The sequence below is a fragment of the Rutidosis leptorrhynchoides genome, chromosome 10 (assembly GCF_046630445.1).
Source record: "Rutidosis leptorrhynchoides isolate AG116_Rl617_1_P2 chromosome 10, CSIRO_AGI_Rlap_v1, whole genome shotgun sequence".
Taxonomy (NCBI): Eukaryota; Viridiplantae; Streptophyta; class Magnoliopsida; order Asterales; family Asteraceae; genus Rutidosis; species Rutidosis leptorrhynchoides.
In genome coordinates this window covers 186,651,875-186,669,189 of record NC_092342.1, presented here as the reverse complement: position 1 = coordinate 186,669,189, position 17,315 = coordinate 186,651,875, and positions in this window count along the sequence as shown.

Genomic DNA, 17,315 nt, shown 5'->3' with positions numbered 1-17,315 from the left:
CCTGTGTATCATTATATTGGAAACATTCAAGAGAAAATTTAGTACCGAAAAGCAGGTTATGCGAAACTATGAAGAACGCATAACTATGAAGAAAGCCGTGGACAAATCACAAAGAATAAGTTTGACTTCAAAGAATCTAAATGATTCAATGTCTACTGAAGTCTTTCGTAAATATCTTGCTCGTTACTCTAAACCCTTGCAGACAATAGTCTCCATCATTCTCTGATCTTAGATATTCAAAGATATTATTGTATCTTTCATTATAAATATCCTCCATATTTCTGAAGATATTTTTATAATTATTCCTATCTGAAATCATTAATCTCTTCGTGCTATCAGTGTTACATCATATAGAAACTGTTAGTTTCTATATTCTGTAAACTTTCGAGTCTAAAATATGAATGTTTTTGAAGTAGTGTTGAGAACTGTTGCACGAGTTAGTATAATATAATGACACTTGATCAACGTGATTATATTACAGTAAGTCATGCTGAGTTTCTAATGAAACGTGATGATGGTTCATAGTAGATCATACCGTCATCATGTGTCATGTTACATAACTCTTTCATTCTACTTAACTTCTAAACATATCAAGAAAATGTATTCTTGATGGATCTATCTTCCATGATGCTGATAAATTTGAAAATCAAATCGTGCTATCACGTTCTTTCCTGATTAGAACATTATAATCATTCAAAACTCTACATCTACGAATCCTGGACCATTATTCGCTTGATTTAAAGTCGAGAAGAGAAAACAAAAGAATGAATCTCTGAAATAGAAATGGGGGGTATAAATCACAGCAAATAGGAGAGAGCATTAACTGTGAATGACAATGATTATTAAAGACAGAAGCAGGGACTTTGAAATTTAAAGGAAAATATAAAGCCCGATAACAACATATAAATTACAAACTATGTATATCAATGTTTATCGCAACATAAAGACACGGGAGAATTAAAAACATTATAATTCTAAGGGCGAAGTAGAAGAAAGCAGATTCTTCTGGTAAAAGTTGGAAAAGGAGAATGATTGTTGCGATAGTAAGGATGAGGACAAGGATCAGAACTGGATTAAGCATTTCAGAATCTTTTGGATGTATGAAACAAGAAGGAAAGTATAGGAATGGTGAGAATAATGGAACGGAAGAGTTTAAATTATAATGGAAATATCAGACAGAGTAATCGAAACAGATCACCGTATTTAATTAGAGAGATCTTAATTTCCTTATTCGCCGAAAAATCAGATCTTATAGATTTTCAAAGATTTTCTTTTAAATCCCTTGAATTCCAGAATTCAACCAAGACAACGTCAAAAGTTAAGACGCAATTTATTTTCAAAAATTCAATCGTGACTAACTCACCGGTTAAGTCGAATCTTCATTTACTCATTTCACTCTTTTGCGATAGCTTCACTCGTATTCTTAGAATAATCGAATTATTTTATCATTATTATTCAATGATGATAAACCTCTAATTATCAACTCATATTGGTTATGAAAACATTTTTATTGTAAGCCATGACCACCTCACTCAAATTTCGAGACGAAATTTCTTTAACGGGTAGGTACTGTGATGACCCGGGAATTTCCGACTAAATTTAAACTTAATCTATATATATTTTTGACACGATAAGCAAAGTCTATAATGTTGAGTCTCAAAAATTTTGGAACTATATTCATATAACCAATTACCCTCTGATTGTGCCCGATGATTCACGAACAATTAATTGTAAATGAATATGTGTAAATAATTATGTGAATATATCTACATAATAGTTCAGGTCACTACATGATCATCATCTCGATTGTTCATTATTTGAAGTGTCTTCAGGAATTTCGAAGTGTGATGACCCGGGAATTTCCGACTAAATTTAAACTTAATCTATATATATTTTCGACACGATAAGCAAAGTCTATAATGTTGAGTCTCAAAAATTTTGGAACTATATTCATATAACCAATTATCCTCTGACTGTGCCCGATGATTCACGAACAATTAATTGTAAATGAATATGTGTAAATAATTATGTGAATATATCTACATAATATTATATATAGTAATTTAAATTAATAAGTATACTTTATGCAATTAGAATTAAAAATGTAAGATAACAAACAAAATAATTAAATTAGTATTGCAATAAACATATGTAAATAAATATATAATATTATTATGAATCTATATAAATAAATATATAGATATCTATAAAAGATTTCTATTAATAACTAATATATTGTAACATGTATAATATATATAAATATTAAATATTTCACTTATAATATTATATAATATAAGTAGTACATAATTAACAACATATTAGAACAAATCATATAAATAGTTATATTGTTATTACCTTCAATATTAATATTAATATTAGTGTTACTAATATTATATATAAAATTTAGATAAAAAAAATTGTAATATATAAATGATTGTAGTATTTATTATTACTAATATTATTGACATTGATAATACTATTATCATTTTCATTAATATTATTATCATCAGCATTATTAATATATATATATATATATATATATATATATATATATATATATATATATATATATATAATTAGATACATTTAATTTATAGTATTATTGATACCATTATTTATATCATTATTTTTAAAAGTCATTATTATTATTATTATTATTATTAATTATTATTAATTAGTATTAAACTTTTTATTTATTTAAATTTTCATTATTTTATTACTAATGTTATTATGTTATCTTCATTTTTATTATTAGTGTTTCTATCAAAAGAATATTTTAATTACTAAATCTGTAAGAACTATTATTATTATCTAAAAATATTATTATTATTAATATTAATTTGATATTACTTCTAGTACTATTATGTGTATTATTTATATTGATATTATAAATTGTTTTATCATTTATTATTAATAGAATTATTATTAATATTATTTATTTAAAAGAGAGAATCGATAAATAGAAAGAGGGATTCAGTTACCTTTATCTATTCTACAATATTAGATTGATTTTCCCTGTTTCAGATTGGTACGAAGTAGAAATGAAATCTCATAACACAACAAATTCAGTTATATATTTATATCTACTTTATTTATTTTATTTTATCCTTTATTTTCTTTGTCTGAGTAAGAATTAACGACTGCCATTCTATATAAAAACGTTGAGTCAATTGCAGACAATATATTAATCCTTCAGCTATTCACACCACAACATCATACAAATTATTCACAGCAAATTTGTGTTTTAAAAAAAAAAAAATTCAAATACTGCAGACTGTATTTTCTGTTCTTATTAATTTTCCAAAATGTCGAATTCAAAAGAAAATTTAAAATCTAAAAATTCAGTTTTGTTAGGATTTATTCATTCAATCTTTCTGTAAAATCTCAATCCCCAATTCTTCATAACAAGAACGAATTTACGAGTCAAAGTTTTATTCCAAAAAGTCAACCGATTGTTCCTCTTCAAAATTTAGATTTATTGTTGTGTTTCATATTAAATTGAAGGTTCAGAAAGTTTATAGGGATAACTTGGGATTCTTTTCATGTTGTAACTTTAGTCAAAAATGTTTTCAAAATTTAAAAGTGATTACGTGTTCATAAAAATGTAACAGCGACTGATTTCATTTTTTTTGATTTATTTATTATCTGTTATTTTCAATCAGAAGTTTTAGTTCGATATTCATTCGATTTTAATTTACTAATCTAAATCAAATACGAATTTTGATGAAGTCTTGATTTTCCTGTCGAGTGCAACTGAGGAAGGAGAAGAAGATAGATAACAGATTATACGAGTTATATATTATTAGATGGGCTTATAAAACAGAAAATAGGCTACGGCCTGAATGGTTAAGGGAGGTGTCGGGTATGCGTGAGGTCTCGGGTTCAATCCCCGGCATGGACTGTTATAACTTTTTGGAACTCATTTTTCTTGAGGTAGTCTATTTTATTTATTTTTATTATTATCACTTTTATTATTATTATTATTATTATTATTATTATTATTATTATTATTATTATTATTATTATTATTATTATTATTATTATTATTATTATTATTATTATTATTATTATTATTATTATTATTGTTATTGTTATTGTTATTATCATTATTATTGTTATTATCATTATTATTAGTAACTTAGGAAAATAAACATGTTTATGATTATTAAGAAGAAACATAAAAGTATTAGGGTTATATATCATGAAGATTATTATGATAAAAGATTAGTATAACAATTTTGATCATAAACTTAATGATAAAATAAGGTTCAAGTTAAATGATGGTTAAGGTCATGAATTCTAGAACTTAGAAAAGATTATACATTATCAATAACGAGAGGAATGAATAAAAGATAACGAACCATAAGGCAAAGCAATGATTAAAATTGAAATTTTAATAATGAAAAATGATATTATGTGTATTACTATAAATTTATGAATATTGTGATTATTATCATTATTATCATTTTTATTATTATTAGTATCATTATATATAAAATTATCATTAATATCAAAACTATCATTCTTAACAAATAGTTATTTGGTACATAAAACCTACTTATTACCTATACTACAATTATATTACTAATCTATATCTATATAACTATATATAAGACATATTAACATTTTTTTTATATATAAACATCTACATACAACAAATTCGATATTTTTAATATAATACTAAATATATGTATGTATATATTAATATAACTATAGTTATAGATTCTAATCATTTTAAATATATATAAAATAAATATATATAACATATTCCTTAAAAATATAATAAAAGTATATATGTTAAATGGAATTTAATATAAATTATATAAACTACAAACACATAAATAATATATAATTAATAAAGAAAAATTAAGTGATTTCTATTATATGTTTTAATAGATATATAAATGATATAGGTTCGTGAATCCGAGGCCAACCCTGCATTGTTCAATGTCGTCATATGTATTTTTACTACAAAATACATTATGTGAGTTTCATTTGCCTTTTTTATCCTTTATATTTTTGGGCTGAGAATACATGCGCTGCTTTTATAAATACTTTACGAAATAGACACAAGTGATCGAAACTACATTCTATGGCTAGATTATTAAACCGAATATGCCCCTTTTTATTAATTCTGGTAATCTAAGAATTTGGGAACAGACACCCTAATTGACGCGAACTCTAAAGATAGATCTATCGGGCCCAACAAGCCCCATCCAAAGTACCGGATGCTTTAGTACTTCGAAATTTATATCATGTCTGAAGGAGGATCCCAGAATGATGGGGATATTCTTATATACATATTGCGAATGTCGGTTACCAGGTGTTCAATCCATATGAATGATATTTTTGTCTCTATGCATGGGACGTATGTTTATGAGAAATGAAAAATGAAAATCTTGTGGTCTATTAATATAATGGAAATGATTGTTTATGATAAACTAATGAACTCACCAACCTTTTGGTTGACACTTTAAAGTATGTTTATTCTCATGTATGAAAGAAGTATTCCGCTGTGCAATTGCTTATTTAAAAATATTACTTGGAATCATTCATGACATATTTCAAAAGATGTTGCATTCGAGTCGTTAAGTTCATCAAGATTATTATTAAGTCAATTATAGTTGGATGTATTATAAAATGGTATGCATGTCGCCAACTTTCAATGAAATGAAAGTTTGTCTTTTAAAAACGAATGCAATGTTTGTAAAATGTATCATATAGAGGTCAAGTACCTCGCAATGTAATCAACTATTGTGATTCGTTTGTAATCGATGTGGACTTCGTCCAGATGGATTAGGATGGGTCTCTACACGAAGGGTTTGAACACAGTTTGTAATCGTTAATATACATATGATGTTCTAGCACAGTTTTAAAATCAAAGTATAGTTTTGAAAGATGTAAGGATCTAAAAGTGATAATACCGGTTAAATCTTAACTTGGATTTTGATTTGTCAAAGTCAGAATACGTAATCAAATTTTGGATGAGAATGGTTGTTTTAATTTCTATAAAAGAATGTATATTGTTGTGAAAGTAGGGAGTATAGTTGATGATTTCTGAATCAGATTCGAAGAATGCAACATATTAATTGTCTCTCGGGTATTACCTACCCGTTAAAAAAAATTCACAATTAATATTTTGTACAAAAGAATTTTATTACAGTCTTTATGAAAATATATATGTGGTTATTTTCTTTAGATGTGACATAGATTTAATGAGTTAATATTAAATTAAACTCATTTGATTTACGGTTGAAGCTAGAATTGAATAATCCCTAAAACTTTAGAAATTACATAAGTATTTCTTCAATGATTATGAATCAATACTTCATTATTCGTTGATGCATGATGTTGGTGTTCGTGGAATTCTTGTGAACTTCGCAAGGTACGAATGATGTTATTTGAAAAGTTTCGAGTACATCGATGATGAAAGTGTAAAATCAAACATATATTTGAGTAATACACTTGATTTATTATGAAATAGAATTCATTGAATTTAAATAGAGATTGTAGTTAACAATGATTAAGTCGCTAACGAAGAATGTAAATCATAGCATATTAGTAATATGAATTAACCGAGTAGTTAAGATTCACACATAATAGCTTAGTACGGAAAGATTTATTATGGTTTAAAAATTTATATATATAAGATATACATATAAATCTTTCGGTGGAAATGAGTTAATACTTCATAACTCGTTGATACAATATACTCGTTGTTGATTCGTAATGATGTCCATAGTGATTCTTGAATTGATGGAGTTTGTGATGTTATAGGTGCTGCTGATTCTGACGATGTTGACGGCACTGACTGTGCTGGTGATGCTAACAGTACTATTGATGCTGCTGGTAAAACAAGTCTAGCTTGTAAATCACGCATCATTCTTGTCAGGATTTCTACTCTTCCTTCTATCATTTTAGTTCACTCATCTGATTTATGGTTAGGGTTAGAATAGATAACCTCTAAGACTTTGATTCGCTGCAGAATGTTTCTCTAATGAAGTTATGAAGCATTACTTCATCGGTTATTGTTGCTGGTATACCTTGGTATCTACAAGGCATATGACGTTGATGCTCGTGGGACAATTTATGTTGTTAAAGCATGGAATGTGAATGTTGTTGGTGGTGGTAATGGTTCTGTTGGCGTCGTTGATGATGGTACTGTTGATGCCGGTGGTGCTGCTGGTGATTATGATCTTTGCACCATATTTTCCAAATCCACTACCCGAGCACGAAGCTCGTTGACTTCTTCTATTACCCCGGGATGATTGGTGGTCTGGAAGAGCGGGTGAATAAGATCTAGAATATGAGAGAGTATATAATCGTGACGAGATACTCTGGAAATAAGAGAGAAAATGATGTCTCGAATAGGTTCGCCGGTAAGTGCTTCAGGTTCATCGCCAAGAGGGCAATGTGGTGGATGGAAGGGATCACCTTCTTCTTGTCTCCAATGATTGAGGAGGCTACGAACCCATCCCCAATTCATCCAGAATAGATGATGGCTGATTGGTTGATCCATTCAGGTGGCACTGCTTTCGGAGCTCGAGCGAAACTCCATATCGGAATCCGAGGAACTTGAACTAGTGGCGAGTTCCATTTCGTACGATGGAATAAAGGATTTTTCGATATGAAATGATTTCCGGCTATCGGATGATATTCTAATTACATAGAATATCTATATTTATAGAACAAAAGATTTCGTAGATTGCGGAGGAATTTACGGAATATGCCAGGTAAAGTTTACAGTAACAGATACACTAAGATATGAATTAGCAGATAATCCAAGATATTAATTTTGTCTATACACTATTCATGCAATCAATGCAGTAAGATGTGTCTAGACTAAGGATGATAAGCATGTAATTTCTGACAAGAAATGATAAGTAAAAATTTTTGACATGCAGCTAAGGTCGAAGTCCAGATTCACTAATGCATCCTAACGACTATCAGTTAGACACACTAATGTAGACCTGGTTTGTGATGCCCTGTACAAAATTAACGTGTACGGATCATCAACAACAGGATCATTACAAGGGTCAAACACTATATGCTGTTTTAAAATAAGTTTGCATTCATAAAACGGAGTGACGTCTTAACTAACATTAAAAGTTTTACATTTGAAAGTATGCTTCTATGAATAGAAGCAATTAATAATAGTACGTAACCTAATGGTCGTTACGAATACATTGTTCAAAAGTAATAAAGTTTGAATGCAAAATAAACGTTTCATGCGAAGACATCTCTAATAAGCGCAGCGGGAGTCTACAAAGCATGGCAACTACAGCGGAAGCAATCAAACCATAAGAACCTAAGAAAAACATGCTTAAAAACGTCAACACAAAGGTTGGTGAGCTATAGTTTAAGTATAACAGTAAAGCAAGGTAGGCCACGAGATTTCAGTGTTTCAAAACAGTATGAAAAGTATATGGGCACTTGGTAACTAACTTAACGTAAATAACACCCCCTAAAAGTACACTTGGCGAGTGCGTAAGTTTACGAAGTATTAAACACCCGTTAAATGCTAGCGCGACTAGCCCGAGTGGGGATGTCAAACCCTATGGATCCATATCTAAGATTCGCGTTCACCGATTCAAAAACCAATGACTAAACGTTACCGAGCTAAGGGGAAAGTTTATGCCGTTGTATAACCCACACATATATAAAGTTTAAGTACTCGTGCCTAGTATGTAAAACGTAAAATGCGCAAGTGTGACGACCTGAAAATTTTCGACCAAATTTAAACTTAATCTTTGTATGATTTCGACACGATAAGCAAAGTCTGTATTGTAGAGTCTCGAAAACATTAGAATAGTTTACATGGATACAATTTGACCTTTGACCATGCCCAATGATTCACGAACAATTATGTAGATAAAAATATAAATGTATATGGACATTTTTACTTAAATAAAAATACACTTTAACTAATTAGAAATAAAAATTTTAAAATAATATACAAAATAATTAAGTGTATTTAAAATGAATTTATATGACTTCTATAGATAACTAATATAATATGTATATGGTAATATATATATATATATATATATATATATATATATATATATATATATATATATATATATATATATATATATATATATATATATATATATATAGTGTATAAACATTACTTTCATTATGGATATCAGTATTATTAGTATTATTAGTATTGTTGTTATCATTATTTATATCGTAATTAGTAGAAAGAGTTCAATTTTAGTTACTATAAATGATTGTGTAGATTAATATTATTAATATCATTATTATTATAAATGAAACAATATACATATTTATTATCATAAATAATATCCTTATCATCTTTATAACTATTATTAATATCAGAATTTTTATTTATTATTATTATTATCAGTATTATTTATTATTATTATTATTAATGAGAGTATTATTATTAATTACATAATTTTATTAATCATTATTATTATATATTATAACTTATAAAAATCAAAGAGAAAAGAACCAAATTCGCTATACTTAAACATCAAGCTATATTTCCTGTCTGATTTTCTGGTACAAATTGATTCCCAAACAACTTCTGTAACAACAAAATTAGTTAGCAATCTTTTTCACTTTTCATTTTTATTTATTTTATCTTGTACTAGATGTTTTCCTCCTGTCGACTACACTTAATATTAAACCATCTCTTTTCTCTTCTATATCTTCAACTATGAACACGGCTTAATCACCACCATTTTCATTGATTATCACTTCACGACACCCTTTGATATCAAATCCACCATCTTCTATCTCTATTTTCTTCTTGTTCTTTGTGAAACCACGTACACTATACCTTGCACGACTATATCTGTTGTTGTTACGATAACCAAAGATCACCAATAAACACCATTTATCCACCACCATTGTTACCCTAATTCCCTTCTATTTCTCTGTTATGATCAACAACCATGCACCATCATTGTATTTTTATTTTCTATTCTTCTTCATTTGCAAAATATAAACCGGTATATACATATATATTTTAATTCTGTTCTTGCTCGAGAAACATAAACAAAACCACACACAACCGATATTTTTCTTTCTTCTCATTGATCTGCAGCCCGAGACAATCGCCATCTTGATCTGCAAATATAATTGCTGCTACGCTACAACTTTCTAATTTATACAACCCATAAACCACCACCAATTACCATCCTAAATCGCCATATATTCCTGCTGTAAACTCACGTGAAGACCACACCTGTTACTCGATTCGATTCTGTTTGTAAGTAAGATTTTATGCTGCAATTGCAGCTACAAAATTTTGTCTCAAATATGTATATAGCGAATAAAGATATACATGGGTACCAGCTGTAAAGTTGATGGTATTATTAAAGTGGTATCACTGTGGACGTTAATTTGTTTGATACGAATAAACTAAGGGATAATGGATGATGAGGTAATCATGATGGGATCCAAGAATGAATACGTTAGCAACATACAACTTGAATTATTCTAACAATGCAAAGATTATGTATATTTTAAAACAAACCGTGTCACTTTCCTTATTATGATGAGGGTTACCTAATCTAATGTTTTTCCCCTTCTCTAGTCCCACCATTACAACCAACACAAGTAATTTATTTTTATTCCATGGGAAGATTTCGGTGGGTCACGACAGTGACCAAAAGAAGGGAGTAGGTCGACATTTGAATATGATACAATTTAAAATTTATCAACTTGTGAAGGTGCATATTAGTAGGTAACTTTTAGTGGGAAAATTTTAAGTGGGATTAGACATAAAATAATCAACCCATATTGTAGAGTGATAAGCGTGGAGGTGTTATTACGGGTATTATAAATTCAAAAGATGCCGTGAACCTTGATGATGATATTGGTGATGTTATAATAATGATAATGGTCCATGGTTGATGATGTTAATTAGGCGAGATGAGGATGATACAGGATATAGATACATCAAGATAACGATTATGATGATGATGATGATATAGTCGTGATATTGATTGATCCTATTTTGGTCGATTTCTTTTTAAGAAAATGAAGGAAAACAGTAAGTAAGATAAAAGAAAATAACATCCAAATACTAACAGATAAGTGTGGTGGATAGATGGTTAAGAGGGGTGTTGGTTTAGCGAAGGGTTGGAGGTTCGAGTCTGATAACCGGGTTCCTTGTTTTTTTTTAATCATTTTCAAAGTTGGGCTGAGAGTGAACTTCGGTTGGGCTGAATCCATTCCTTTGTTTGTTGGGCTAAAACCCAACTCCAATTTTCTCTTAGGCTTGATCATAGGACGGGCTAATAGAATAAATAGGTATGGGTATTGAAAGATAACAGAAAAGCACTTATGGCATAATGGTTTAGGTGTGTGCAGTTAAGCGAGTGGTCGCAGGTTCAATCCTTGTTGGTGACATCATATTTTTGAAGCTTGTTTTGAGGTAGTTTTTCATTACCAAAAATTATTATAATAATTATTATTATTATTATTATTATTATTATTATTATTATTATTATTATTATTATTATTATTATTATTATTATTATTATTATTATTATTATTATTATTATTATTATTATTATTATCTAAGAAATATTAGATACATAAAAATATATTTGCTACATAATATATTAGTATTACATAAAAATTATAGAATAAACGTATTAACACGAATTATATAAATATTTACATATAATAAATTATTGATTTTCAACATAATATTAATCACGTAGTTATATATAAAACTATCTAAATATTTATTATTTTAAATGAATATGCAAACCAAGTATACAAGATATATAATTTGAGATATAATATATAAATTTGTTCGACTACAGTTATGTGTGTTAATAAATATACAAATGATATAGGTTCGTGAATCCAAAGCCAACCCTGCATTGTTCTATATAGTCATATGTATTTTTACTACAAAATATATTTGGTGAGTTTCATTTGCTCCCTTTTTAATTGCTTTGCAATTTACATTTTTGGGCTGAGAATACATGCGCTGCTTTTATAAATGCTTTACGAAATTGAGACAAGTGATTAAAAATGATATTCTGCGGATTGATGTGCTAGGTAATTTAGTTACATGTTATAAGAATATGTATGCGCGAATCCCAAAGATAGATCTATCGGGCTTAACACCCCCATCCTGTAGGTTGCACTAGACATAAGAGCTAGTGGGCGGATTTTCAGTACTTCGAGGATTATTTATACACTTGCGAGTGTACGTATCCATCTTTGCGAAGATGACTTATTATATTATTGTTAAGGTTGGTTACTGAGGCCTCAACATAAGCAGAACGGTTTTATACACTTGCGAGTGTACATATTTTTATAAACAAAAATCTTGTAGTCTATTAATATATTGAAATAATTGTTATGATAAACCTATGAACTCACCAACCTTTTGGTTGACACTTTTAAGCATGTATATTTTTAGGTACGAATTAATTCTTCCGCTGTGCATTTACTCATTTTAAAGATATTTTACATGGAGTCATTCAAGACATATAGAGGTATGTACCTCGCAATGGAACCAGTTGTTGAAGACTTCGTCCAGGTGGATTAAGACAGGTCCTCACAGTTGGTATCAGAGCGGTGGTCTTAGCGAACCAGGTCTTGCATTAGTGTGTCTAACTGATAGTTGTTTAGATGGATTAGTGAGTCTGGACTTCGACTGTGTCTGCATGTCAAAAGTTTTACTTATCATTTTGTGTCGAAAATTACCTGTTTATCATTCTTAGGGAATCACTTGCTTATCACTCTTAGTCTAGACACATCTTACTGCATTGATTGCATGAATAGTGTATAGACAAAAGTTCATATATTAGCGTATATGTTACTGTAGACTTTTCCTGACAGTTTCCGTAGATTCCTCCGTAACTTATGGGATTTTAGTATTATATATACGTATGTAAATTATGTATTGCAGGGTACTAATATACATCCTATAATCTATTTCTTATCTAAAATCCTTTATCTGATCGTACGAGATGAATCCCTTAACCAGTTCGAGTCCCTCAGATTTCGATAGCTATTCCGACATGGATATTCACCTAAGCTCCGAAAGCGGTGTCACCAGAATGAATCAATCAATCAGCCATCCCAAATTTATCTGATGGGTTCGTAGACGACTTAACCGATGGAGACGTGAAGAAAGCGATCCTTTCCATCCACTACATTCCCCTCTTGGCGAAGAACCTGAATCATTTACCCGTGAACCTATTCGAAACACCATTTCCACACTCATTTTTAGAGTATCTCGCCACAATTATATTCTATCTAAAATTCTAAACCTTATTCACCCGCTCGTTTCGACCGACAATCATCCTGAAATAATAGAAGAAGTCAACGAACTTCGCGCTCGAGTAATCAATTTGGAGAATATGGTGCAAACTTTACCAGCTTAAGCAACAACACCGACACCAACGGTACCATCAATAACAGCACCAGTACCATCAACACTACACGTCACCATATAACAATCTATACCTCAAGCATGATCTTCGTTCTACGTATCATTCTACATCATTTATCTTCATTCTACATGGCGATTATGTAATCTCTAATGTTTTAGAGATTATGTATTCTAGTTCTAAGAGAAAATCAAATGAGTCTAATATCATGTTAACTCATTAAATCCATGATTACATCTGAAGAAAATATATATGCAAGTATATTTTCATAAAGATTGTAATTAAAAATTCTTTTTGTGCAAACTGTTAATGGTGAAAATATTTTAACGGGTAGGTAATACCCGAGGAATATTTAGATTCCACATTAATAAGTTACATTGTACATTCTTCAAATCTGGTTCAACAGTCAATTACTATCCTACTTACATCCACAGATATACAAATCTGTTCACCACAGAATAACCATTTTCATTCAATTTCATATTTGAATTTTGACTTCTCAGAATCCAACAAGTGGCATAATGAAGAAAACATTGGACAAAATAAAATTTATTAGAAACAAATAAATTAACTATGAGAAGAATTTTGTTAAGAATCCACGCTAACTGTTCCTAGCTAACTGTTCCTAGCTAACTGGTTACATTTTATTTATCGCAATTTATTTATCGCAATTTATATTCTCGCAATTTTAATTATCGTCATTTAATTTTTGTTATTTATTTTACGCACTTTAAATATCAGGACACGTATACAAGGTTTTTACATATCATATCGACGCATGTATATATATTATTTGGAATAACCATAGACACTCTATATGCGGTAATGATGGAGTTAGCTATAGAGGGTTGAGGTTGATTCTACAATAATATATATACTTTGAGTTGTGATCGAGTCTGAGACATGTATACAAAGGGTCACGATACCTATTAATTAATTCGAATATTATAAACTATATATGAATTATTGAATTAGTAACTGCGGACTGCTAACTGTGGACTACCAACATTGGACAATTAAAATGAATTAAAATATTGATTATAACTTATGAAACTAAATAATTCTTCAAGTTTGCCACTTGATTTCATCTCCAACCTCATTGGTATCTTGACGATTACAACCTGCGTTCAAACCTTTCATGATTCTTGTAAACACCTCAATCGAAAGGATGAACCAACCGCACTTCATTTACGGAAGGAAATATTTATGCATATAGTTATGCACCTGAAAAACTCGCGGAAACTGAGTAAACGTTTAACACATAACTGTGCTAATTCCTTTAGTGTTATTATTACACAAAATAACTTTGCAGTTCTTTTTCAAAATAGCCAATTTTGTCACAGCTTCAGCAAGACAACTTCGACATTTCATTCAAAACAACCTTATTATAACCTTGATATATATGCGTGCTCATTTATTGTTACCAGAGAACCTTTTATATTCCACCATACTACTATCAGCGTTTAATCATCTAAAAACACAATTCTCCTGAAAACACCCCGGATTGATAACCGACGATTCAGATATGGCTGGATTAAATGTAGACGAAACAGTAAAATTATAGATGGCCTAAATGGCCAAGAGTTTAATGATAAAGTATGGAGTGTTAGGAACGCTCGATAGAAAATTTGGTACTGAAAAATGGATTAAGCAAACCATGAAGGAGACCAGGGACAAATACAAGGACCAAACCCTATATTCAAAGAATCCAGGTAATTCTGGATCCGATGAAATCTTTAGAGAATATCTTGCTCCGAAGTCATGTTAAAATCTTGTGAAAAATTTTCCTTCATCAACCTGCGAACTTAGAAATTCCAAAATATCATCATAAATATCTTTGATATTTCTGAAGATATTTTCATAAATATTCTTGTCCGAAATTATCTACCTCTTCGTGTTTTCTGTATTCCATTATATTGGAAACTTCTGTAAAATCTAAGTATAAATTATGAATGAATTGTGGAGAAGTGTTGGGAATTGAAGCATGGGTTAGTATAATATAATGACACCCGGCCAACGTGATTATATTACAGTAAGTCATGCTGAGGTTCTAATGAAACATGATGATGGTTCACAGTAGATCATACCATCATCATGTGTCATGTTACATAACTCTTTCATTCTGCTTAACTTCTAAACATATCAAGAAAATATATTCTTGATAGTTCTATTCTCAGTAATTCTGGTAATTGGACAAGTCAAATTGTGATATTACTGTTTCTTTCTTAGGACATTAACAATGTTCATTCTGAAACTCTATATCTACGAATTCTAGACCATTATTCGCTTGACTTAAAGTCAGGAAGAGAAAAAGAAAAGTATGAAACTCCAAAATATAAGGGGGAACATAAAGCTTGATAATAACACATAAATTACAAACCGTGTATATCAATGTTTAAAAACATTATAACCCCAAGGGTGAAGTAGAAGAAAACATATTCCTCCGGTGGTAATTGGAAAAAGAGAATGATTGTTGCGATAGTGAGGATAAGAACAAGAATCAAAACCGGATTAAGCATTTTCACAATCTTTTGAATTTAGGAATTGAGTATAGAAGTGGTGAAAACTAATGAAACGGAAGAGGTAAATTTATAATGGAAATATCCGACGGAGAAATCGAGGCAGATGACCGCATTTAATTAAAAAGATCTTAATTTCCATAAATCCCGAAGAATCAGATCTTGTAGATTTCCAAGATTTTCTTTTAAATCTCTTGAATTCCGGAATTCAACCGTAACTACGTCAAAATATAAGACGAAACCCTATGTTACTCAATTCACTCTTTTGTAATAACTTCACTCATACACTTCGAATAATCGAATTGTTTTTATCTGTATTACTCACTAATGATAAAACTCTATTTATCAGATCATATTCGTCATGAAAACATTTTTATTGTTAGCCATGACGACCCCACTCAAATTTTGAGACGAAATTTCTTTAACGGGTAGGTACTGTGACGACCCGGAAATTTCCAACCAAATTTAAACTTAATCTTTGTATGATTTCGACACGATAAGCAAAGTCTGTATTGTAGAGTCTCGAAAACATTAGAACAGTTTACATGGATACAATTTGACCTTTGACCATGCCCAATGATTTACGAACAATTATGTGTAATTAATTATGTAGATAAAAATATAAATGTATATGGACATTTTTACTTAAATAAAAATACACTTTAACTAATTAGAAATAAAAATTTTAAAATAATATACAAAATAATTAAGTGTATTTAAAATGAATTTATATGACTTCTATAGATAACTAATATAATATGTATATGGTAATATCAGTATTATTATGGATATCAGTATTATTAGTATTAGTATTGTTGTTATGGATATTAGTATTATTAGTATTATTATTATTGTTGTTATCATTATTTATATCGTAATTAGTAGAAAGAGTTCAATTTTAGTTACTATAAATGATTGTGTAGATTAATATTCTTAATATCATTATTATTATAAATGAAAAAATATACATATTTATTATCATAAATAATATCCTTATCATCTTTATAACTATTATTAATATCAGAATTTTTATTTATTATTATTATTATCAGTATTATTTATTATTATTGTTAATGAGAGTATTATTATTAATTACATAATTTTATTAATCATTATTATTATATATTATAACTTATAAAAATCAAAGAGAAAAGAACCAAATTCGTTACACTTAAACATCAAGCTATATTTCCTGTCTGATTTTCTGGTACAAATTGATTCCCAAACAACTTCTGTAACAACAAAATTAGTTAGCAATCTTTTTCACTTTTCATTTTTATTTATTTTATCTTGTACTAGATGTTTTCCTCCTGTCGACTACACTTAATATTAAACCATCTCTTTTCTCTTCTATATCTTCAACTATGAGCACGGCTTAATCACAACCATTTTCATTGATTAT